The sequence below is a fragment of the Phyllobates terribilis genome, unplaced genomic scaffold (assembly GCF_046119375.1).
Source record: "Phyllobates terribilis strain yellow unplaced genomic scaffold, ASM4611937v1 Scaffold_2__4_contigs__length_985480577, whole genome shotgun sequence".
Lineage (NCBI taxonomy): Eukaryota > Metazoa > Chordata > Amphibia > Anura > Dendrobatidae > Phyllobates > Phyllobates terribilis.
Genome location: NW_027362762.1, coordinates 825434496 through 825460615, shown reverse-complemented (window position 1 = coordinate 825460615; position 26120 = coordinate 825434496).

The following is a 26120-nucleotide window of genomic DNA, read 5'->3' as shown; positions in this document are numbered from 1 at the left end:
TGACACTATGCTGAATGTTAATATTTAGATATATGGGATTTTGGTGCAACTCAAAGTTTCACCAAAATTTTGGGCCTTTTAATGTCTTCACATCAGTTTTCCTAGCTCTACCAAAATGGGTGGAGCTGGGGTGGGATGTGGGCAGGATGCCACAGCTTGTCTAATTCATGACCAGTTCCTGACTGGAGTAAGATTTCTGGGGTGGAGTATGGAAGCGCACACCACTGATCAGGCGCCCCAGATTTATGAAGAGGCGTGCACCTCTTCATGAATCAGGGCTCTCTGACTACACCACGATCTTCATCAAGACCAGAGAGAAAATCACTGGCCTTGATGAATCCGGGCCCTGGTATCTATTAGAAACTTGACAATATATTGGATTAATACTGGAGTCACCTATGGTATAAATCAAATTTTACCTATAGGCTCCAGCGGTGCAGTTATGTGGACTGCAATATGGATACATGGCTTCTGGTGATATGAGGCTGATTTGTTTTTGCGGTGTTTATTGTGCAGTAAAAATTACTCAGCAACATAATTTTTCAGGTTGGTATGATTATGGTGATACCAAACTTACATTGTTTTTTTATTTAGGTGGTAAAAATTTTTGAAAGTTTGTAGAAATAAATTTTGGTTTGTGTTGTCGTTTTCTGAGACCCATAACATTATAGTTTTTCAGTTGATGGAGCTGTGTCAGGGCTTTTTTGTGTGGCAAGCTGACATTTTTATTGATACTTATTTGTGGGCATCTCCCGGGGACGGTGCGGGTTCAGCTCCTGAACCCGCTACATACAGGGAGACCCAAAGTAGGAGGTGCAATTGCATCCTATGTCGGGAAAGGGTTAATGTCCTATAAGATATCATTCTTTTGATAGAATAAACTAACACAGATTTTTGTTATCTTAGTTCTCAGAGGATCTGGAAGGACGACTGAAAAATTCAAGCCTCGTCCTACACTGCCTAATGTACTTGACATCGCTGAGCCGGAGCCGACATTTATGAAGGAGATAACAACTAAGAAAAAATCCTTCAAAATATTATTGGCAGTCAGCGTCATCATCATCATACTGATTGCTGCAATATGGTATTTATCCTTTATAATCAACAAATAATTATGTACTTGTAGATGAGAATTTAGAGCTACATGTAAATAGCAGATATAACATAACGTATGTACTGTTTTTTTTCAGCATTTTCATCTGCATAAAGCGCTGTAAAAACTGGAAACGGCAAAAGCCTCTGGAAGAAAACCCAGGACAGAAGGCAAAAGGTCAGGCACGACCTTATCAAACTGTCTGATCTGACAACAAATGACAAAAATATTCCCAAAACTCTGCATTCCATAACTACCCTAAAAAACCTCCCCAATCCCTAAAAAAGAACTTCTCCCAATCCTATCCTAGAAAAGCCCCAGTCTTTCCTCTCCCTATTCCTTTCTTCCAAAATAAATTGATAATTGAACATATAATGACTGCAGCATTTCTTTTTCATTAGTTTCTGGACTATTTACACAGGCAGAAAAACAACGATAGGGATAGTACGATCTCTAATACAATTGTTCTGTCTCATATACAGCACATGTTAGCGGTAACACATGACCTGTTTACACGGGGAGATGTGCAGCTGATAACAATCATTTTTATGTATGCACAGAAATCCAATTAGTTCATGTTAGAACCCTCCTGTTTGTTTGTTTTTCTTTCCTGTGTTTTGCGGTCATGTGACCATTTGTCTTTATATTCTAGCTCCGCCCTTTTGGCTGTGCTGTACTTCAGTTTTTGACTGCTTCTCTAGCCAGGTGCTTCTGTGCCTATCTGGCAGCTCGCTTTGTCCTTCTGGGACCTTTAGTACCTTTTTGTCAGTTTGTATTTTTGTGTTCTGCAACTACTTCTCTGTTTAGGAGGTGTCCCATTTTTGTCCCAGTCCTTAGTTCTTTTAGGGACCCCTTCCCTAATACTATAGGTCTCCGTTCAGACTAGCCAAGGACTAAGGCGGGTCTGTTCGCTAGGAACAGGCAGCCCGCTACATCGTAGGGATTCAGCTTAGTCTTATTGTAGGGACAGCGTTCCCCTATCTTTCCTTAGTTCATGTTACAGATCATAACAGTAAGTCCAGCCCAAAAAACTAAAAGGAAAGCAATCCGGGGATCAGTATGGTTTCCGTCCAAGATTTGGCTCAACGCCTGCAGGGATTATCTCTGGAGGTGGCCAAACTCCAGCAACACGTGAGTGGCTCTTCTGGAGCGCATTTTGTGGAACCAAAGGTAGGAGTGCCTGATGTTTTTTATGGTAAACAGCAAGATTATTTTTCCTTTATAAATGCTTGTTTGTTATATTTTCGTTTGAGACCAAGGTCCTCTCGGAATGAATCACAGCGCATTGGTTTTATTATGTCACTTTTTGCGCAAGGAACCACAAGGGTGGGCCTTTTCTCTCCAACCTAATGATCCGTGTTTTAGGTAGGTAGAAGAATTTTTTTCTGCTATGGGGCTATTATATGACGATCCTGATCGAATCTCATCTGCTGAGACAGAACTCAGGCGTTTGAATCAGGGGTCAGGTGATGTTGAAAATTATTGCACACACTTCAGAAGGTGGTCCTCAGAAGTTAAATGGAATGATGCGGCGCTTAAATGTTTATTTCTTGCTGGTCTAAGTGAAAGGGTTAAGGATCTGCTAATTGCATTCCCTGCACCTGAGACCTTGCAGGATGCCATGCAATTAGCTATACGTGTGGACAGGAGACTGAGGTCCAGGGTGAAGGATGTAAAAACTCCTGTAACGTCAGGTCCTAGTCCCCAGGAAATCTGCTCGGACGGCGGAAAACCGATGGAGGTTGGGGCGATGTCACTCTGCTCTCAGGAAAGAGACCGGAGGTTTGCCAAGGGATTGTGTCTTTATTGTGGTAAAGCTGACCATTTGATTAAGAATAGTGTTGAGCGAGCATGCTCGACACTGCTTGGTACTCACCCGAGCATCACGCTACTCGGGATGTTCGGCGAGCACTGAGCATTTCCGAGTTACTCAGGCGGGAGCTCGGGTCTCCGCCCTGCATGTTTGGCGCTCTTTACAGAGCCAATGAACATGCAGCGATTGCCAGCCAGTCACTGTAATCCTGCAGCCATGTTGTTTGTGGGCATTACAGTGATTGGCTGGCCGCACAGCGTCACCTCGAGTGTTTAAAACCGGGCGCCGCCATCTTGGACACAGTCGCTCCGGATTAGACAGTGTAGGGACAGCGCTGCTGAGCTAGGGAGAGATTTTTCCTGCGAAATAGTTAGTGTAGGGTCTGTAAAGGCTGCCAGAACAAACAAACAGTCCTTCTCAGGACTAATATCCATCCCAGATATCAGGCAGGCAGGCTGTATAGGAGACGCAGTGGTTATACCAGCAAACGCTGCATTACAGTCCTGTGTGCTCCTGTTTCTGAAATTGCTGGACTTAGCTCCAGGTCTCGGGGGCCAGTAAAAATCCTTTTTTTTTCATCTAAATCCTCTTTTTTTTTTTCCTCCTTCACACTGTACAAATACCCGTCTTATTAACCTATTGGTGTCCGCCCCCCCCCCCCCCCAAAAAAAAAGTGTGTCTCTGATTATATCTGTTGAAAAGAGTCTGGTATAGGCCACAGAAACAGAAGTGTGGTTTTGCAGTTCCACGGGTCAAATCTCTGTAGTATCCAGCTTTGGGCCTTTTGTATATAAAAGAAAAACAGTTTGAGTGTGTCGCTCACTGTTCAGCCGCAAATCTATATATTTAAAAAAGTCTGGTATACACCAGTAAATTAAAACTGTGGTTTTGCTGTTCCACTGTAAAAAATCTCTATTATCCTGCTTTTCGCATTTTTTGCAGTAAAAAAAAAAAAAAAATGTAATCGTGTCTCCCTGATTGTCCAGACACAAAAATATATCTGTTGAAAATAGTCTGTTGTAGGCCCGACAAATCCCAGTGTGGTTTTGCAGTTCCACGGGTCAAATCTCTGTAGTATCCAGTTTTGGGCCTTTTGTATGTAAAAAAAACAGTTTGAGTGTGTCGCTCACTGTTCAGCCGCAAATATATATATTTAAAATTTTATGGTATACCCCAGTAAACAATAACTGTGGTTTTGCCATTCCACTGTAAAAAATCTCTGTTATTCAGGTTTTGGTATTTTTTCCGTAAAGAAAAACAGTAATAGTTTATCCCTGATTGTTCTGATTGTTTAAAAGAGTCCGGTGTAGGCCAGAGAAATAGAACTGTGGTTTTCCTTTCCACGGTTCTAATCTCCTTTTTATTACCCTTTTTCCATTGATAGAGTGAGTGTAAACTATTTTACTTCCTTTACAATGGGCAAGGCGCGTGGCAAGGGACGTGGAAGTGGACGTTCTGGTGATGGTGCGTGCAGAGGACGGGGCCGTGGCCAAGGTGAAAATGTGCCACAACCAACAGCCACATCTTCTCGCTCCCACTTCTTGACCGAATTACTAGGGAAGCACAGAACAACACCAGTATTGCGAACTGATCCGCTTGAAGTGGTGGAAGAGGAGATCCCATGTAGCGATGCTCAAATATTTGAACAGCCACGGCCACAGGAAGTTGACGCTGGCAATTTGTCACAAGACGTGGACGATGACGAGACACAATTGCCAGGAAGTGAGGAGGAGGATCGTGGTGCGCAAGTGGAAGAGGAGGAGGTGGTGGATGATCTAGTAACTGACCCAACGTGGCAGGAGAACATGCAGAGTGAGGCCAGCAGCACACAGGGGGAGGGAGGCAGAGTACCCCAACAGGCATGAAGAAGCAGTGTGGTGGCCGCAGACAGAAGACGGTCTACCGTTCCCTGTAACACCAACACGAGGGACGTTGCCAGTACAAGCGGTAGGTCTTCCAGAGCCTGGAATTTTTTTAAAGACTCTGCTGATAACACCAAAAAGGCCAGTTGTACCACCTGCCATGCCAGCATCAGCAGGGGTGACAAAACTACCAGCCTGACCACCACCAGCATGATCAGGCACATGGCAGCAAAGCACCCGACTGTGTGGGGCGAACCCCAGGGTCCACGACCAGTGTCAGCGGGTGGCACCACTGCTTCTTCCGCTGTTCTGCATGCAATAGAACCCCCTGTTGAGTGCGCAAGGCAATCCCCTGTCCATACTGCATGTAAAGATGACCCCTCCTCTCAGTCTTCACTTGTTATGGCAGTTTCTCAAGAAACAGCATCAACGTCCACATCCACGTCCCACCGCAGCGTTCATTTGTCCATATCCCAGACCTTTGAACGAAAGCGAAAATTCGCAGCTAACGCCCCACAGGCCACAGTCCTAAATTCGCACATTTCACGACTGCTTGCGTTGGAAATGCTGCCTTTTAGGCTGGTGGAGACGGAATCCTTCCGCAACCTTATGGAGGTGGCCGTCCCTTGGTACTCGGTCCCCATCCGACACTATTTTGCCCGGTGTGCCATCCCCGCACTACACAAGCACGTGTCCCAAAACATCTGCCGTGCCCTCAACAACGCAGTTACTGGGAGAGTCCACCTGACAACGGATGCGTGGACAAGTGCTTGTGGCCAGGGACGGTACATCTCCCTGACAGCACACTGGGTAAACATAGTGGAAGCCGGGACCCAGTCGGACCTTGGGACGGAACACATACTCCCCACACCGAGGATTGCGGGCCCTATGTCAGTCAGAGTTGCCCCCACAGTGTACAGCTCCTGCGCATCATCCTCCTCCTCCTCATGCTCAGCCTCCATCTCAGATATCATCACATCAGTTACAAGCTGGAAGCACTGCAGTACTGCCTCCGCCAAGCGGCAACAGGCTGTGCTCATAAGCTTAGGTGATAAACCTCACACTGCTTGTGAGTTGTGGACAGCTGTGAAAGAGCAGGCAGATCTGCGGCTGAGACCGCTGAACCTACATCCAGGCATGATCGTGTATGCCAATGTCCGTAACCTAGTGGCGGCTCTGAGGCGAGGCGAGATCACACACGTACCATGCCTGGCTCATGTGCTTAACCTCGTGGTTCAGCGGTTTCTTAAATCGTACCCCGAGTTGCCAGATCTGCTCGTGAAAGTACGCCGCCTGTGAGCTCATTTTCGGAAGTCGGTTACAGCTTCTGCCGCCTTTGCTGTGTTGCAGCAGCATTTGCAGCTTCCGGCACACCGACTGGTGTGTGATGTCCCCACACGTTGGAGCTCTACCCTCCACATGTTGCTAAGGATTTGTGAGCAGAAGAGAGCAGTTGTGGAGTACCAGCTGCAACAAGGCCATCGATATTCAGGTCAGACTTCACACATAAGACCTCAGGAGTGGACCTGGATGTCTGACATATATACAATCCTGACAAACTTTGAGGAGGCCACCAAGATGGTGAGTGGCGATGACGCCATCATTAGTGTCAACATCCCACTTGTCTGTTTTTTGCAACGCTCTCTGCAGAGAATTAAAGAGGAGGCATTGCAGCACGTAGCGGGCGATTACACACAGCCCAGCCTCATCTCATCACAACGTGCATTGGGGGACAATGAGGGAGAGGAGGAGGAGGAGGAGGAGGAAGAACAGGAGCTGGTATCATGCGTTGTAGACGGTAGTACCTCTACAACTGTCATACCGTCGGTTCAGCGTGGGTGGCCTGAGGACGGGGGGGGGGATAGGAGGAGGAGGAGGAGAGCATGGTCAGTCGTCATCTTGGTGAGGACAAGGAAATCTTGCCCGTTACCAGTCTGGCACGCATGGCTGACTTTATGTTACGCTGCCTTAACCGTGACCCTCGTGTCGTCAGAATGTTGGGTGACAGTCATTACTGGTTGGTGACATTTGTAGACCCCCGCTACAAGGAGAACTTTCACTCTCTTATTCCTGACGTGGAGAGGTCTACAAAAATGGGGCAGTACCAGAAGGCCCTTGCTGCAGAACTGTTAAAAAAATTCCCATCTGAACACGCTAGCGGCAGAGGTCACAGTTAGTTGTTGCCCAACCAAGGCGTACATGCAAGAGAGACGCAACTCCAATCCGGCAGAGGCAGGGGAACACTGTCAATGTTCTGGGACAGTTTTCTCAGACCCTTCATTCGGACAGACCCTGATGCGCGGGGTACTCTCAAAAGGAGTGGTAAATTTCCAAAAGATGGTGAGTGAGTACCTTGCCGACCGTACCAGCGTCCTCCGAGATTCCTCTGTGCCTTTTAATTATTGGGTATCCAAGCTAGACACTTAGAATGAACTCGCTCTGTACGCCTTGGAGGTCCTGGCCTGCCCTGCCGCTAGCGTGTTATCGGAGCATGTTTTTAGTGCCGCTGGGGGAATTATAACTGATAAGCGCACTCGCCTGTCAACTGACAATGCTGACAAGCTGACCCTTATCAAAATGAACAAGGGCTGGATTGGGCCAGACTTCTCATCACCACCAAATGACAGCAGAGTAACATAAAGTCAAATCCACTGTGTTATTTCGGGAGGTGTATTCACATGCACCGCTTCACACCCACACATGGGTATACGCTTCCTCATTTCGGCTGTTTTTGTTCTTCTCCTTATCCTCAGCCTCCACCACCACTATACCACCAGGGTGACCGTGGTCCGTGTTGCCATTATTGAAAGTTCCTCCATCCTGACTTTTGTCAGGTTTTGCTTGGAAGGCATAAGCAAAGACTGAGGGAGACCCACTCCCCAATAATGGGAATAATATTTTTAAGATGCTGTACTGTATGGCTCTTCCAAGGGGCATTAAAACTGTCTTGTTATACCACTCTGACCTCCACGTCTCTTCTGAGGGGCATTAAAAGCGTCTTGTTATACCACTCTGACCTCCACGTCTCTTCTGAGGGGCATTAAAAGCGTCTTGTTATACCACTCTGACCTCCACGTCTCTTGTAAGGGGCATTAAAACCGTCTTGATATACCACTCTGGCCTCCGCATCTCTTGTAAAGGACATTAAAACCATCTTGTTATACCACTCTGACCTCCACGTCTCTTGTAAGGGGCATTAAAAGCGTCTTGTTATACCACTCTGACCTCCACGTCTCTTCTGAGGGGCATTAAAATCATCTTGTTATACCACTCTGACCTCCACGTCTCTTCTGAGGGGCATTTAAAGCGTCTTAAGCTACTGGGACCTCCACGACTCTTCAAACGGGCATTGCATTTCCTCATAATTTTTGGAAGCTTTTGCTTGAAAGGCATAAGCAAATACTATGGGAGACCCACTCCCCAATAATGGGACTAATGTTTGTAATATGCTGTACTGCATGGCTCTTGTAAGAGGCATTGCAAGTTGCTCCATCCTAATTTTTGGAAGCTTTTGCTTGGAAGGCATAAGCAAATACTATGGGAGACCCACTCCCCAATAATGGGACTAATGTTTGTAATATTCTGTACTGCATGGTTCTTGTAAGAGGCATTGCAAGTTGCTACATCCTAATTTTTGGAAGCTTTTGCTTGGAAGGCATAAGCAAATACTATGGGAGACCCACTCCCCATTAATGGGACTAATGTTTGTAATATGCTGTACTGCATGGCTATTGTAAGAGGCATTGCAAGTGGCTCCGTCATAATTTTTGGAAGCTTTTGCTTGGGAGGCATAAGCAAATACTATGGGAGACCCACTCCCCAATAATGTGACTTATTTTTGTAATATGCTGTACTGCATGGCTCTTGTAAGGGGCATTGCAAGTTGCTCCATCCTAATTTTTGTAAGCTTTTGCTTGGAAGACATAAGCAAATACTATGGGAGACCCACTCCCCATTAATGGGACTAATGTTTGTAATATGCTGTACTGCATGGCTATTGTAAGAGGCATTGCAAGTTGCTCCGTCCTAATTTTTGGAAGCTTTTGCTTGGGAGGCATAAGCAAATACTATGGGAGACCCACTCCCCAATAATGTGACTTATTTTTGTAATATGCTGTACTGCATGGCTCTTGTAAGGGGCATTGCAAGTTGCTCCGTCCTAATTTTTGTAAGCTTTTGCTTGGAAGACATAAGCAAATACTATGGGAGACCCACTGCCCAATAATGGGACTAATGTTTGTAATATGCTGTACTGCATGGCTCTTGTAAGGGGCATTAAAACTGTCTTATTAAGCTACTGTGACCTCCACGTCTCTTCCACGGGGCATTGATATTGTGTTTTTATTCCACTGCGACCTCCACCACTCTTCCAAGGAGCATAAAAACCATCTTGTTAAGCTACTGTGACCTCCACGTCTCTTCCACGGGGCATTGATATTGTCTTTTTATTCCACTGTGATCTCAACGTCCCTTCCAAGGGGCATTAAAACCGTCTTGTTAAGCTACTGTGACCTCCACGTCTCTTCCAAGGGGCATTGATATTGTCTTTTTATTCCACTGCGACCTCCACCACTCTTCCAAGGGGCATTAAAACCATCTTGTTAAGCTACTGTGAACTCCACGTCTCTTCCACGGGGCATTGATATTGTGTTTTTATTCCACTGCGACCTTCACCACTCTTCCAAGGGGCATGAAAACCATCTTGTTAAGCAACTGTGACTTCCACGTCTCTTTCAAGGGGCAATGATATTGTGTTTTTATTCCACTGCGCCCTCCATCACTCTTCCAAGGGGCATTAAAACCGTCTTTTTAAGCTACTGTGACCTCCACGTCTCTTCCATGGGGCATTGATATTGTTTTTTCATTCCACTGCGACCTCCACGTCTCTTCCAAGGGGCATTAAAACAGTCTTGGTAAGCTACTGTGACCTCCACGTCTCTTTCAAGACGCATTAAAACCATCTTGTTAAACCACTCTGAACTCCACAGCTCTTCCAAGGGACATTTAAACCGTCTTGTTAAGCTACCATGACTTCCACATCTCTTCCAAGGGGCAATAAAACCGTCTTATTAAGCTACTGTGACCTCCATGTCTCTTCCAAAGGGCATTGATATTGTCTTTTTATTCCACTGCGACCTCCAGCACTCTTCCAAGGGGCATTAAAACCGTCTTGTTAAGCTACTGTGACCTCCACGTCTCTTCCACGGGGCATTGATATTGTCTTTTTATTCCACTGCGACCTCCACCACTCTTCCAAGGGGCATTAAAACCATCTTGTTAAGCTACTGTGACCTCCACGTCTCTTCCAAAGGGCATTAAAACAGTCTTGTTAAACCACTCTGAACTACACAGCTCTTCCAAGGGGAATTAAAAACGTCTTGTTAAGCTACTGTGATTTCAACATCTCTTCCAAGGGGCAATAAAACCGTCTTATTAAGCTACTGTGACCTCCATGTCTCTTCCAAGGCACATTGATATTGTCTTTTTATTCCACTGCGACCTCCAGCACTCTTCCAAGGGGCATTAAAACCATCTTGTTAAGCTACTGTGACCTCCACGTCTCTTCCACGGGGCATTGATATTGTCTTTTTATTCCACTGCGACCTCCATCACTCTTCCAAGGGGCATTAAAACCATCTTGTTAAGCTACTGTGACCTCCACGTCTCTTCCACGGGGCATTAAAACCGTCTTGTTAAACCACTCTGAACTACACAGCTCTTCCAAGGGGAATTAAAAACGTCTTGTTAAGCTACTGTGACCTCCACGTCTCTTCCACGGGGCATTGATATTGTGTTTTTATTCCACTGCGACCTCCACCACTCTTCCAAGGAGCATAAAAACCATCTTGTTAAGCTACTGTGACCTCCACGTCTCTTCCACGGGGCATTGATATTGTCTTTTTATTCCACTGTGATCTCAACGTCCCTTCCAAGGGGCATTAAAACCGTCTTGTTAAGCTACTGTAACCTCCACGTCTCTTCCAAGGGGCATTGATATTGTCTTTTTATTCCACTGCGACCTCCACCACTCTTCCAAGGGGCATTAAAACCATCTTGTTAAGCTACTGTGAACTCCACGTCTCTTCCACGGGGCATTGATATTGTGTTTTTATTCCACTGCGACCTTCACCACTCTTCCAAGGGGCATGAAAACCATCTTGTTAAGCAACTGTGACTTCCACGTCTCTTTCAAGGGGCAATGATATTGTGTTTTTATTCCACTGCGCCCTCCATCACTCTTCCAAGGGGCATTAAAACCGTCTTTTTAAGCTACTGTGACCTCCACGTCTCTTCCATGGGGCATTGATATTGTTTTTTTATTCCACTGCGACCTCCACGTCTCTTCCAAGGGGCATTAAAACAGTCTTGGTAAGCTACTGTGACCTCCACGTCTCTTTCAAGACGCATTAAAACCATCTTGTTAAACCACTCTGAACTCCACAGCTCTTCCAAGGGACATTTAAACCGTCTTGTTAAGCTACCATGACTTCCACATCTCTTCCAAGGGGCAATAAAACCGTCTTATTAAGCTACTGTGACCTCCATGTCTCTTCCAAAGGGCATTGATATTGTCTTTTTATTCCACTGCGACCTCCAGCACTCTTCCAAGGGGCATTAAAACCGTCTTGTTAAGCTACTGTGACCTCCACGTCTCTTCCACGGGGCATTGATATTGTCTTTTTATTCCACTGCGACCTCCACCACTCTTCCAAGGGGCATTAAAACCATCTTGTTAAGCTACTGTGACCTCCACGTCTCTTCCAAAGGGCATTAAAACAGTCTTGTTAAACCACTCTGAACTACACAGCTCTTCCAAGGGGAATTAAAAACGTCTTGTTAAGCTACTGTGATTTCAACATCTCTTCCAAGGGGCAATAAAACCGTCTTATTAAGCTACTGTGACCTCCATGTCTCTTCCAAGGCACATTGATATTGTCTTTTTATTCCACTGCGACCTCCAGCACTCTTCCAAGGGGCATTAAAACCATCTTGTTAAGCTACTGTGACCTCCACGTCTCTTCCACGGGGCATTGATATTGTCTTTTTATTCCACTGCGACCTCCATCACTCTTCCAAGGGGCATTAAAACCATCTTGTTAAGCTACTGTGACCTCCACGTCTCTTCCACGGGGCATTAAAACCGTCTTGTTAAACCACTCTGAACTACACAGCTCTTCCAAGGGGAATTAAAAACGTCTTGTTAAGCTACTGTGACCTCCACGTCTCTTCCACGGGGCATTGATATTGTGTTTTTAGTCCACTGCGACCTCCATCAGTCTTCCAAGGGGCATTAAAACCGTCTTGTTAAGCTAATGTGACCTCCACGTCTCTTCCAAGGGGCATTAAAACCGTCTTTTTAAACCACTCTGAACTCCACAGCTCTTCCAAGGGGCATTGAAATGTTGTTTTTAATTACCTCTAACCTCCACGACTCTTCCAACGGGCATTGCATTTCCTCCTAATTTTAGTCAGTTTTGCTTTTCAATGCATAGGCGAAAACTAAGGGAGACCCACTCCCCAATAATGGGTAGAAGGTTTTTAGAAAGCTGTAATCCACGTCTGTTTCAAGGGGCATTGCAGTTCCTCATAATTTTTGGAAAGCCTTCCATTCACTGCTTAGGCCAACAGTGTACAGGAGACCCAGTTGCTATAAATGGAAAAAACGGTTTCGTTAAGGTCCTCTGACCTCCATGTCACTTCCAAGGGGCATTGGAGTGCCTCGAAATTTTTGGTAGGGATTGCACTCACTGTATGCCCTATAACTGTGTAGCTGAACTGCTCCTTTTGGTACAGAAACATATCCTACAAGAGATGTGTGGTTGACTGGCCTGATATTGATGTGAATGGTCCCTGTTCCTCCTGCTCTTTCTCCTTTGCCACCACCTCATCCATCATTCATCACCTGAAGCTTTGTTTTAACGGGAGTCATAGAACTGGGATAGTAGCAGGAAAACATCCAGCAATCCTCGGAGGAGGAAGGATATGCGCCAACATGTGCTTACATTCCAAGGAACAGAAAGTTAAGGAGATGGATGGCCTCATGAATGATCATGAATAATTTACTCGTTGTGTAGGAGGCCAAACACTGCTGCTGGCTACCTTCTGAAATTTGTGTTGAAGCCTGATTGACCCAGGACCCGCAATCCTCTATGTCTAGTGTTGCATCCCAGTGTCCAACTGTGTACCGGCTTCCACAATATTAACCCAGTGTGAAGGCGTCAGTGAGATGGACCATCCCTGGCCATATTCACTTGTCCATGTGTTTGTGGTTAGGCTGTCCTTTCCACTAAATGCACTGGGGAGGGCACATGTAATGTTTTGGTATGCGCGCTTGTGTATAAGGCGCACCGGGACAAATAGGGGCGGCTGGTGACCGAGTATGGACACCTGGCCGCCCCCTGGTGGCTGGGGACCAAGCGTGGACACCCAGCCACTGGGCGGCTGGGGACTGAGTATGGATGCCAGGCCGCCGACGCAGCCATGACGTGGTGGCCAGATTCCGCCTCCAGATGCCTAAAAGGCCCAATTTCTAGTGCAAGCAAGCAGTATGGTATTGCAGCCTGGGGGTGGGTGGGTGGCAGGCTGCATACTTGCGCTTGCATTGCAAGGAATGGGGAGGTACAATTGAACACTGCCCTGGGACAAGGACTTGCACGGGGATAGTTGCAAGTCTGCATCTTCTGATGCGGCAAGGATCACTTCTGATGGGCACACTTTTAGGCAGTGACCTGGGTGTCAGAGATGCTTCCAGGGGTCTTTCCCAAGCTGTTCCCATGTCTTTTCAGCACTGTATGCATGTGTCACACTGCGCATGGCCAGATAAGGTTGTAAAATGATAAAATGACATTTCACGGTGAATGCATTTGTCACGGTTGAAAGCAATACAAAAGTGCAAAAACGCATAAAAAATTTTACTTGTGAACATAGCCCAAGGTGTGGAGGAGTATTTTAGACTCTCCCAGAGGGATGGGGACGACTCGGTACCCGGGCCTTTGCCTGGCCTTTGGGGATGTCGCTGTGGTCGGCTCCTGGGCCCGTACCCTGGGGTCAGCTTTAAAAAGGGGATTATTTGTTAACTCTATGAAAGTTCGTTACGCCACCTGTGGTTTCTGGTGAGAATCACCAGCGATGCGGCAGTCCACTGAGGATGGTGAAAAGACAGCTCGATGGTATAGCTCCCCACAGGTGGAGCTAGGCCTCAGGGCAGCGTACGGAGAGGGGGGATGCAGGACAGGCGAGACCCAGCTGGGTCAGAGCAAGAACGGGGACGGACACGGTAGTCACTTCAGTACCTTTTACTGGTGGTTCAGGCGCATCCCGGAGCACTGTAGGGTGAAGGGTGCATATCAGGATCCTCCCCAATGAGCGGGTGTAGGGCCTCCGGTTTCTTGCCTCTGCGTAGTAAGTTTCTGACCTGCCTGAAGCTAGGCCTAACTTTATCTCTGTCCTGCACCGGCTGACGTTGTGGTAGGGCCTTCTCTTGGAGTGCACACTCTCAGCTTACGGGGCCTATGTGTCTCCTGGCTCTGTTACGTATCAGCTCTCTGGTGAACCTGGGACCTGTAGTTCTCCAGGGATTCCGGTTATGACTTACTGGGTCGTAGAGATCCCAGTAAGCTCGGACCCAGTGTCCGATATATGTTTCGGGGTGAGCTGGGTAAGCTCCTCTGCCCCCACTGCTACTCACTTTCCACTCGCCTTCGGCCACGCTCGGGCCCTCACTAGGCTACTCACACTAACAGCAGCTTGCCGCTCTTCACCGCTCTTACAGGCGTCGGCACACCTTGAGCTCTAACTGAGCTACTACTGGGTCTGGACTGTGCTCCACTGCAGCTGACTCCTCTCAGGCACATCTACTGCAGGAACTCTCTCAACAGACTTGACTCTCTGTAGACTCCAGACTAGACTGAGCTTGACTTTGTATTCAGGTCTGTACTTGCTGAACTCTCCAGAGGAACTGCTGAATCACTCTCCTGCCTAGCTCCACCTTCCCTATTTATATCCCTAATGGGCTCCCTCGGCTGGTCTGAGGTGGAACGTGGAGATGTGTGAATGTTTATGGGGGCCTCTTGTGGAGGATTCCATCAATGCACTCCCCTAGGATCTGTGGCTCCAAGCACAGCTGGGCACCACATTTTTGTTTTTGGTTATTTATTTTACCTTATAAAAAAGTCTTTACCCTGGAAAGGATGTTCCTTAACATATTTCACAGGAAAACCATTTCAGTTTCGTTTTTGAACGTTTTATTGTGAGCCTGTAAAAGTGGCTTAATACCTCTGACCACGTTGTTGACAGCAGTGACCTGGGGGTCAGAAATGTTTCCTGGGGCGATCCCCATGCTGTCCCCATGTCATTTGAGCACTGTCACTATCGTTTTGGGCACTTTTCTACAGACTGCCGGGGGTGCCGCCGCAAAAATGCTCGGGTCTCCCATACACTAACATTGGGCTCGTTGCTCGGGTCGAGCACCCGAGTATCACGGTGAGCTCGGCCCGAGCTTCGAGCACCCGAGTATTTTAGTGCTCGCTCAACACTAGTAGCGAGTTCAAGAGTAGGAGAGATGCACGGGAGAAATCTTGTATGTGATTGTGGGAAGAGGAGATAAGAGGGGAGTAGAGAAGGATATCTTGTGAGGATTGGAGGTTGCGTGCAGGTAAGTACCGGGAGACTAGGTCACAGATGTACGGAGGAGACAGGTTTTGGATGACTTTGTATGCCAAACTTAAGATTTTGAACTGGAGTCCCTGGCCAAAGGGGAGCAAAGGGGAGCCAGTGCAGGGATTGACAGAGGGGAAAAGCCGGAGAATAGTGGGGTGACAGGTGGATTAGTCGGCCAGCAGAGTTTAGGATAAATTAGAGAGGTGCAGGTGTATTAGAAGGGAGGCCACAGAGCAGGAGACTGCAGTAGTCGAAGTGGGAGATGATGAGGGCATGCAATAGTGTTTTTGCAGGTTCATGGTTGAGGAATATGGGAGTTTGAGTCGGCAGGAAGTGGAAAGGGCTTGGATCTCTGGTTTATAGGAGAGATCAGAGTCAAGCTTATGGGATTGGGGAGAGTGGACAGCCATTCTCTTTGATGGATAGGTCAGATGGCAGGGTTGAATGAGATGATGATTTTATTCATGTTAAGTTTTAGAAATTTAACAGTGAAGAAAGATGAAATAGTGGACAGGCATTGTAGTATTCTGTTTAGTAAGGAGGTGATATCAGGTCCAGAAAGGTAGATCTGTTTGTCATCAGTATAGAGGTGATACTGAAAGCAGTGAGACTCTATGAGTTGTCTCAGGCCGAAGGTGTAGATGGAGAAGAGCAAGGGTCCTAGAACTAAACCTTGGGGGACACCGACAGATAGGGGGCAAGATGAGGAGGTGGTGTGTGAGTGGGAGACACTGAATGTCCTGTCTGTTAGGTTTGAGGAGATCCAAGATAAGGCCAAGGCTTTGATGCCAATAGATGAGAGAGTCCGTAGTAAGATGGAATGAGCCACTGTGTCGAAGTCAGATGACATTATCAGGAGGAGGAGGACAAAGTAGTGTCGCTTGGATTTGGTGGTTAGTAGGTCGTTGTTGACTCTAGTCAGGGCAGTTTCAGTGGAATAGTGCAGTAAGGGGTCAAAGAGGGAGCAGGAGGCGAGGTGGGAGGACAGTTCAAAATGGACGTGCTGTTTAAGGCATAGGAAAGAAGTGATATGGGCTGATAGCTAGCTACAGAGCACGGGTCAAGGGAGGGCTTTTGGAGGATGGGTGTGATCGAGGTATGCTTGAAGCATGAGGGGAAGACACCAGTTGTTAGTGACAGGTTGAAAAGGTGGGTTAGGGTTAGGATGAAGACTGTGGTAAGATTTGGAATGAGGTGGGACGGGATTGGGTCAAGTTCACAGGTAGTGAAATGTGATTTGGATAGTAAACAGGAGACTTGATCTTCTGTTATGGCGGAGAAGCTGGTTTTGGAGATGGAGAGTTTAATTAGGAGGGGCTGTGGGGACTATAGGCAAAAATTGTGCCTTATGTGGTCAATCTTCTGCTTGAACAATGAGGCAAAGTCTTCAGCTGAGATGAGAGGAGAGGGAGGGGGAGCTGGATGACGGATTCTTCAGAGATGGCACCCCAATTACCCTTGTTTCCGTCCGCGTCACAACTCTCCAACTGCCTAACTGACTGTGGAAAACCATAGATGCAGAGCTGTTCACACATTTTATTTCATGGGCATCAGAGGTATGCTCCAAATAGGATGAAAGCATCTGCCCCTATGCCCGATTTTTTTTCAGTTGGACCCGGGGCCGGATGAAGTAGGGTCCGAGAAGAATCTAGACCCTAGTCACCAGACGTTAAACCCCGGGGGTGGAGGTGATCGTGATGAGACTCAGATACCTGAGGCGCACGCGAACAGTACTGTGCTGTCAGGGCAGAAAGAGGATGAGGGTGACTCTTAGTGCGATGAGTTAAAGAACAGAGAGGATGACGACAAAGTTGTAGATCCCACTGGTGTGAACCCAGAAGCACGCTGCTGAGTAGCTAGGACCCCTGCGGTGCACAACCAATAGGTCCAGTATGTTCTATAGCATACACTATAATTTGTCTAACCTGTGGTTCCGCCTAATGTGGTTACAGGTCATGACCAGAAGAGGCTGTATGATCGGGCGCAGCCTGATTGGCCGTTTTGCTGGGAGGACGAGGAGTGAATCCTGGACTTTTTAGCTTGATAGGCTAGCAGAAGACCATTTATGTCACAGCAGATGCCTTGGGGGAAATCCAAGTCTGCATCCAACCATAGTCATCCTCCCAAAGTAATTCTTCCTCTCTGACAGGAGTCACAAAAACAGTTACACCTTTCCTCCGTAATCTGATCAGCTCCTAGAACACTGAACACTCTGAGCTTCCAGGATGTCACAATATTGTCCTGCTCAGTTAGCTTCCTATTCCAACTAATTAAAACACTATGAAATCTGCCATAGAGTCTGTTCCAGATGCAACAATGTCCTCTTGTGGCTGGAGTCCGATACTGCAACAATGTCTAATCATCCCCATCTCACACGCCTACCCTTAACAACCTCCTAAGCTAAATTGAAAGAATAGACTACAATGCCCCTAGGAAGAATGAAATCAGGTTCCGTAATTTCAGACTCAGTGGGACAAAGACTCTGAGAGACAGCATCTTCCCGAACATTCTTGGTCAGGGACGAGTGGGAGAGGGGACTGATTACATACAGCTATGCGATTGAGCTCACAAAAGTCAATACACGGTCTCAAACCACCATCCTTTTGGCCACAAAAAAGAACCCTGCTCCAACCGGGTATTTAGAAGGGAGGATAAACCCATTCTTCAAATTTTCCTGAATATATACACTCATGTCTTGCCTCTCGGGCTCTGACAGGTTAAAAATTCTGCCCTGAGGTAACTTTGATCCCTCAATGAGCTGGATGGAACAGTCATAAGTTCTATGTGGAGGTAATTTCTGTGAGGTCTCTTCGGAGAACACCTGTAGGAAATCTGCCTCATACCACGGGACCTGGGAGGTGGAACCTATTACGTTAGGAGGCTTGATAATACAAAGGGATTGGCAGTTGGAGGATCACTTAACAATATCCCCCTTTTGCCAGTCAATAATAGGTTTATGAGTGCGAAGCCAAGGGAGACATAGCACCGCAGCATTAGGAAGATCCTGTAAAATAAAAAAGCATGCCTCTTCCTAATGCAGATATCCTGTTGTGATAGCTACTGGTTTAGCGGTGCGATACCGAATACTCTGGGCAAGGGGAGAATTTTCAAGAGAAGATAATGTTATGACGCATCCAAGGAGATAAGAGGAACCTCTAACTCCTTGGCCACAGCAACATTAAAAATACTTATCTTAGCCCCGCAATCAACAAAAGCATTACCCTCTACATGCTTACTGCTAATTGTGATAGCAAAAAGTAAAAGTAATTTCTGTGCTAGGGGTACCTGAGCACCTAACTGGGGATCCACGAACCTAGTTAGGCGCAATCGTTTCCTGCCGGCTCCAGACGTGGACATTTATGAAACAGATGGCGCGAGGAACCACATAAAAGACACTGTTGCCGATGCCATCTTTGCTGCCTTGACTCCTGAGAGGTACCAACCTCCATCAAGTCATACAGCTAAAGTCTCGGCGGCCTCCAACAACCAGGGAGGAGAATGATGCACTAGCATATTTTAATATGTTTATTAATTCCAGACAGGAAAGTACTACGAAGAGCAGTATCATTCCATCCAGTCTATGGCCAGTCTATGGCCAATCTACAAAACTGAGAGCAATAGTCCTCCGCAGTGAGGTCCCGCTGACACAATGCCTTAAGATGGTATTCAGCTAAGGCCACCTGGCTCATCATAAATCTGCCCCATAGCCTTAAAAAACTAATCCACTGATGAGAGTATGGGTGAACCTGAGGGTAATAAAAATGCCCAAGACTGGGGATCCCCTCTAAGAAGGGAAGGACCCACCCGAGTACCTTCATTCCCAGAGGAAGCAGGGCAAAGTTGGAAATATAATTTTTACCCCTCCTTAAACTTACTAAATAATTTCCGATCTCCCCCCCAAGAATCTTAGGTTCTATGGGAATGACCCCCGCTGCAGGACTAGGGTTAGAACTTGCCTGTGTCTGGGGGACCCCCTGAGCCAGGGTCTGGCTGTGCTGGTCCACGGTGTCTGCCAAATCCTGGAACATTCCCAGAAGACCCTGTGTCTGGTCAGTAAGCTGCTTGACCGGATCCATTTTTTAAAAAAATATATATATATTGTGGTAGAGTAGTTTGCTCTGCTGCACTCGGAGGTAGATACAGGACACTGTCTCTTTAAATGACTTGGTGGTTTATTATAAAAAACAGCATAAACTACGGCCAAGTGCATAACATAAACATGGCCTTTCTGGCATAACAGGATTCAAACAGGAAAAAAATACAGAACAGTCCTTACTTCGGCCAAGGTCCGGCCACTCAGGGTTAGCAACAGCACACAGTCCTGTCTAGCACATAAACACAAGCTCCTCTCTCTCAGGAGCTAGCTTCCATACACTGAACAACACCTGAGTGAAAAGGCTGACTATTTAAAGCCCAGACCACACCCTGGGGTCTAGATATGGTGAATGACCTCCCGCCCGCACTATGGTCATTCACCTATAAAACATGCTTTTTTTTAAATGGCTGATTAACCCTCTCTGCGCCTACTATGCAGGAGAAGACTTCCACGTTTCACATCACTGAAGCTAACAGCCTCAGTGAAACATATCTCCCCTTCAGTATTCTGCCAGTGTTTTTGTCACATATCCCCCCTCTCTGCCCAAAGCCGGGGGGTTTTATCATCTTCACTTGCTAAACATGGAAGTCTGGACAAGGCATTTGCGTTACCATGTAGTTTTCCCGGCCTGTGCTCCACCGAAAAACCAAAGTCCTTGAGTGCTAGAAACCACCTAGTCACCTGGGCATTCGTCCCCATCCTCTCCCTCATCCATTTTAGTAGCGCATATTCTGACATTAGCCTGAATTTCTGGCCTAATAAGTAGTATCTCAGGGTGTCAATTGCCCACTTGATGGCCAGGCACTCTTTTTCCACAATAGCATAGTTCTTTTCGCAGGCCAAGAGTTTTCTGCTTAGATAAAGAATGGGATGTTCCTCGCTGTCTTCGTACCTGCAGGTCGGTCAGGGGTGCCGTATCATGGCAAAATTCGGGATAAATCACCGATAGTATCCCACGAGTCCCAGAAACGCCCGAATCTGTTTCTTGGAGACCAGTTGCGGGAAATTCTGGATGGCTTCCACCTTGTTCACTTGTGGCTTTATTTCTCCCTTTCTAATGACATAGCTCAGGTATTGTGCCTCGTCTTTTCCTATGGTGCATTATTTGGGGTTTATCGTAAACCCGGCCTTATTCCATACCCCCAGTACTGCCTGGAGCTTCTGTAGGTGACTTCTCCAGTCTGGGCTGAAGATCACAATGTTGTCCAGGTAAGCAGCGGTATACTGCTTGTATGAGGCTAGGATCCTGTCCATGGCCCTCTGGAAGGTAGCTGGGGCTCCCTGCAGACCGAACGGCATCCTGGTGTACTGAAAATACCCGTTGGATGTAGAGAAGACAGTTTTCTCCTTGGCACCTGGGGACAAGAGAATTGGCCAGTACCCCTTCATTAGGTCCAAGGTAGTGATGTACCTGGCAGGCCCCAGTCTATCAATAAGTTCATCGACCCTCGGCATCAAACATAGACACTTTGTTTAGTTTTCTGTAATCGTTACAGAATCGCCATTCTCCGTATTGCTTCGGTAAAACAACAATTTGGCTGGACCAGCTACTCTTAAACTCCTCGATGACGCCCAGGCTCAACATTCTCCACACCTCCTTGGAGATCACCTTGCGGCGGGCTTCAGGGAGTTTATACGGCCTCTGGTTCAGCCGTACATGCGGTTCTGTCAAGAACTCATGCTCCACAACCTTCGTACATCCGGGGAACTCTGAGAACAGGTCTCGGTTTCTCTTCAGCAGTTCTCCACACTGTTGTTTTTGGGCCGGTGATAGTGTCTCTGCCACTGTGATATCCTCGACCCTGGCTTCAGAATTGGTCCCCAGACACGTAGTTTCCACCGGTTCTCTGTCCCACCACGGCTTAAGCAAGTTGATGTGGTAGATTTGGTGAAGCTTTCTTCTTCCTGGCTGATGGATTTTGTAATTGACTTCACTCAACTTCTCGACCACCTCGTACGGCCCTTGACACTTGGCCAGAAATTTACTTTTAACCGTGGGTATTAATACTAATACCCGGTCTCCAGTGCTGAATTGTCTCAGCCTTGCCGCCGATTGTAGATCGTCGCCAGGGCTTCTTGTGCCTGTAGGAGGCTCTCCTTCACAACTGGCATCACCCTCCTGATCTGGTTCTACATTTGGGCCACATGCTTGATGACGCTCTGGTGGAGTGTAATCTCTGCTTCTCAGGTTTCTTTCGCTATGTCCAGAAGTCCCTGAGGATGCTGTCTGTATAGCAGCTCAAACAGTTAGAAGCTTGTAGAGCTCTGGGGAACTTCCCTAATGGAGAACAGCAGGCATGGCAGTAGGCAATCCCAGTCTCACCTATCATTCTACACGACCTTCAGCATTGACTTCAAGGTTTTGTTGAATCTCTCCACCAGGCCGTCTGTCTGCGGATGGCATACAGACATCCGGAGTTGTGTAATCTGGAATGCCTTACATAACTCCCTCATCATCTGAGACATAAAAGGAGTTCCCTGGTTCATCAGGATCTCCTTTGGCAGGTCCGTCCGGAAGAAAATATGCAAAAACTGTGGCGATACTCCTGGCGGAGAATTTTCTCAATGGTACCGCCTCCGGATACCGAGTTGCAACACTACCAGGATGTATTGGTGCCCCCTGGTGGACTTGATCAGGGGCCCGACAAGGTCCATGGCAATCTGGTCAAATGGGACCTCTATAGTAGGCAACAGTACTAGGGGACTGCGGAAGTGAGATATGGGAGCAGTTAGCAAACAGGTGGGGTAGGACCGGCAGTAATTCACAATTTCTCGGTGACATCCAGGCCAGTAGAACCTCTGCAGGACCCACTCCCAACTTTGGTCTACCCCTAGATGCCCACCGAACAAATATGAAAATGGGCAGAGTCTAAAACCTTACACCTATAGGGACCCGACACCACCAACTGCTCTATCATTTCCCCTCTTGGCTTAGTGACCCGATAAAGAAGTTCCTCAACCTGGGAACCTGGTGTCAGTCCCCGGCTCTTGAGCAACCCCATTGATTACACACACATTATGAAATGCATTCTTCAAGGTAAGATCCTGCATTTGAGCAGTACCAAAATTTCCCCCAGAAACTCCCGATTCAGGAATCTTGGCCTCTTGGGTCACCGTCTCGTCCTCATCACCGGCAAAGACACACAGGGGGAATTCATCTGGCACTGACTGCATTGGGACTTCACCATGGTGTAAACGGCTCCTTCCTGAGTCACATGGTATGTCTGCTTTCCGCCATAACTCCCAGAACAGGCTAAAGTCCCGCCCTATTATTACTGGATGTAGCAAGTCCTTAACCACCTGACCTCATGGGACTCATCCTCACAGTTAGTTTGTATGGTCACTCTGGCCACAAGGTGATCCTTGGCATCCCCGTGAATACATCGTACCCACACGCGTTTCCTGGGGATCAACTGGTGGGGAAGTGTGGCCCTAACCAGAGTCACAAAACTCCACGAGTCCAAGAGTCCTGTTACCAACACCCCATTTATGGTCACGAGACATGACTGCAGGCGGGATAAGCATAGAAGAAACAGCGGCATCCCAGGCTACAATGCATTTGCTTGGAGGATAAGGGGCAGTGGGCAGCTATCTGGCCTGGGCCCTGACAGCTCCAAAATATAATCTCTCCCGCAGAGACCTTGGGCATTATCTCTCCCGCCCTTTTGGACCTTGGACTCCCTACCTCCTTTTGGTCCTCCGCCCCCAGGTTGGGACCCCCAATATGGAGAGGCCTGCTTTCCCAAGGAACCCTTGACCCCCTGATACCATTTGACCAGCCTGACCAGTTCATCCGCATTCCGGGGGTTAACCTGGGCAACCCAAGTCTATATCGGCCTCGGCAGGTAATGCACACATAGGTCCATCACCACTCACTCTACCATCTGCGCCGGGGTAGAGTACTCCGGCTGCAGCCATTTTTGGACCAAATGCAACAGGTCAACCATTTGGGACCAACGGAGTTTCTAGCGGTGATAAGCTCAGCAGTGAACTCGCTGTGCCCTAACAGTCATTGTTAGCCCCAAGCGTGCTAAAATTTCAGATTTTAACTTTCCATATTCCTTGGCATCTTGCAAGGCCATGTCATAATATGCATTTTGGGGTGTGAATGTACAATTTCAGGTATGGTGCCAGCACCTCTGCCCATTGTTCTGGCGGGAGTTTCTCCCTCTCGGCGACCCTTTCATTAACTGTCAGAAAGGCCTCGTCACCCGGGGTCATTTTTTGCATCACACTTCTTACCGCCTTCTGGACATCGAAGTCATCAGCCGGACCTGACGGTGGAGTGGTCTGTTGGCCCTGGATGACGGTCGCCAAAAGCTGCATCTGCTGCTGCTGATCCTGCTGCTGTTGATGTATCTGCTGTAGCAGCAGCTTGTTTGTCTCCTGCTGCTGCTGTTGCATCAGAACCAGGTGTTTTATTACATCCTCCATGCTGCCAGACATCACTTGCTGGCTGGTGTCCTCTACCCAGGACATACAACATAGCAGCTACACAAATTCCTGGATCGTTGCACGCATCCGAGACACCACTTGTGGTAGAGTAGCTCGCTCTGCTGCACTCAGAGGTAGATACAGGACAGTCTCTTTAAATGGTTTAAATGGTGTTTTTTTATAAGAAGCAGCATAAACCACGGCCAAGTGCATAACATAAACATGGCCTTTCTGGCATAACAACAAAATGGAAAAAGGTACAGAACAGTCCTTACTTCGGCCGAGGTCCGGCCACTCAGGGTTAGCAAAAGCACAACGTCCAGTTTAGTACATAAACACAAGCTCCTCTCTCTCAGGAGCTAGCTTCCACACACTGAACAACAACTGAGCAAAAAAGGTGGCTATTTAAAGCCCAGACCACACCCTGGTTGGAGATATGGTAAATGACCTACCACTCGGGCTATGATCATTCACCTATAAAACATGCCCTTTTTAAATAGCTGATTAACCCTCTCTGCACCTACTATGCATGAGAATACTTCCACGTTTCACATCACTGAAGCTAACAGCCTCAGTGAAAAATATCTCCCATCCAGTATTCTGCCAGTGACTTTGTCACTATATATACAGTACAGACCAAAAGTTTGGACACACCTTCTCATTTAAAGATTTTTCTGTATTTTCATGACTATGAAAATTTTACATTCACACTGAAGGCATCAAAACTATGAATTAACACATATGGAATTATATACTTAACAAAAAAGTGTGAAACAACTGAAAATATGTCTTATATTCTACGTTCTTCAAAGTAGCCACCTTTTGCTTTGATGACTGCTTTGCACACTCTTGGCATTCTCTTGATGAGCTTCAAGAGGTAGTCATTGGAAATGGTCTTCTAACAATCTTGAAGGAGTTCCCAGAGATGCTTAGCACTTGTTGACCCTTTTGCCTTCACTCTGCGGTCCAGCTCATCCAAAACCATCTCGATTGGGTTCAGGTCTGGTGACTGTGGAGGCCAGGTCATCTGGCGTAGCACCCCATCACTCTCCTTCTTGGTCAAATAGCCCTTACACAGCCTGGAGGTGTGTTTGGGGTCATTGTCCTGTTGAAAAATAAATGATGGTCCAACTAAACGCAAACCGGATGGAATAGCATGCCTCTGCAAGATGCTGTGGTAGCCATGCTGGTTCAGTATGCCTTCAACTTTGAATAAATCTTCAACAGTGTCACCAGCAAAGCACCCCCACACCATCACACCTCCTCCTCCAAGCTTCACGGTGGGAACCAGTCATGTAGAGTCCATCCGTTCACCTTTTCTGCGTCGCACAAAGATACTGTGATTGGAACCAAAGATCTCAAATTTGGACTCATCAGACCAAAGCACAGATTTCCACTGGTCTAATGTCCATTCCTTGTGTTCTTTAGCCCAAACAAGTCTCTTCTGCTTGTTGCCTGTCCTTAGCAGTGGTTTCCTAGCAGATATTTTACCATAAAGGCCTGCTCCACAAAGTCTCCTCTTAACAGTTGTTGAAGAGATGTGTCTGCTGCTAAAACTCTGTGTGGCATTGACCTGGTCTCTAATCTGAGCTGCTGTTAACCTGCGATTTCTGAGGCTGGTGACTCGGATAAACTTATCCTCAGAGGCAGAGGTGACTCTTGCTCTTCCTTTCCTGGGGCGGTCCTCATGTGAGTCAGTTTCTTTGTAGCGCTTAATGGTTTTTGCAACTGCACTTGGGGACACTTTCAAAGTTTTCCCAATTTTTCGGACTGACTGACCTTCATTTCTTAAAGTAATGATGGTCAATCATTTTTCTTTAGTTAGCTGCTTTTTTCTTGCCATAATACAAATTCTAACAGTCTATTCAGTAGAACTATCAGCTGTGTATCCACCAGACTTCTGCACAACACAACTGATGGTCCCAACCCCATTTATAAGGCTAGAAATCCCACTTACTAAACCGGACAGGTCACAGAGTGTGCAAAGCAGTCATCAAAACAAAAGGTGGCTACTTTGAAGAACCTAGAATATAAGACATATTTTCAGTTGTTTCACACTTTTTTATTAAGTGTATAATTCCACATGTGTTAATTCATAGTTTTGATGCCTTCAGTGTGAATGTACAATTTTCATAGTCAAGAAAATACAGAAAAATCTTTAAA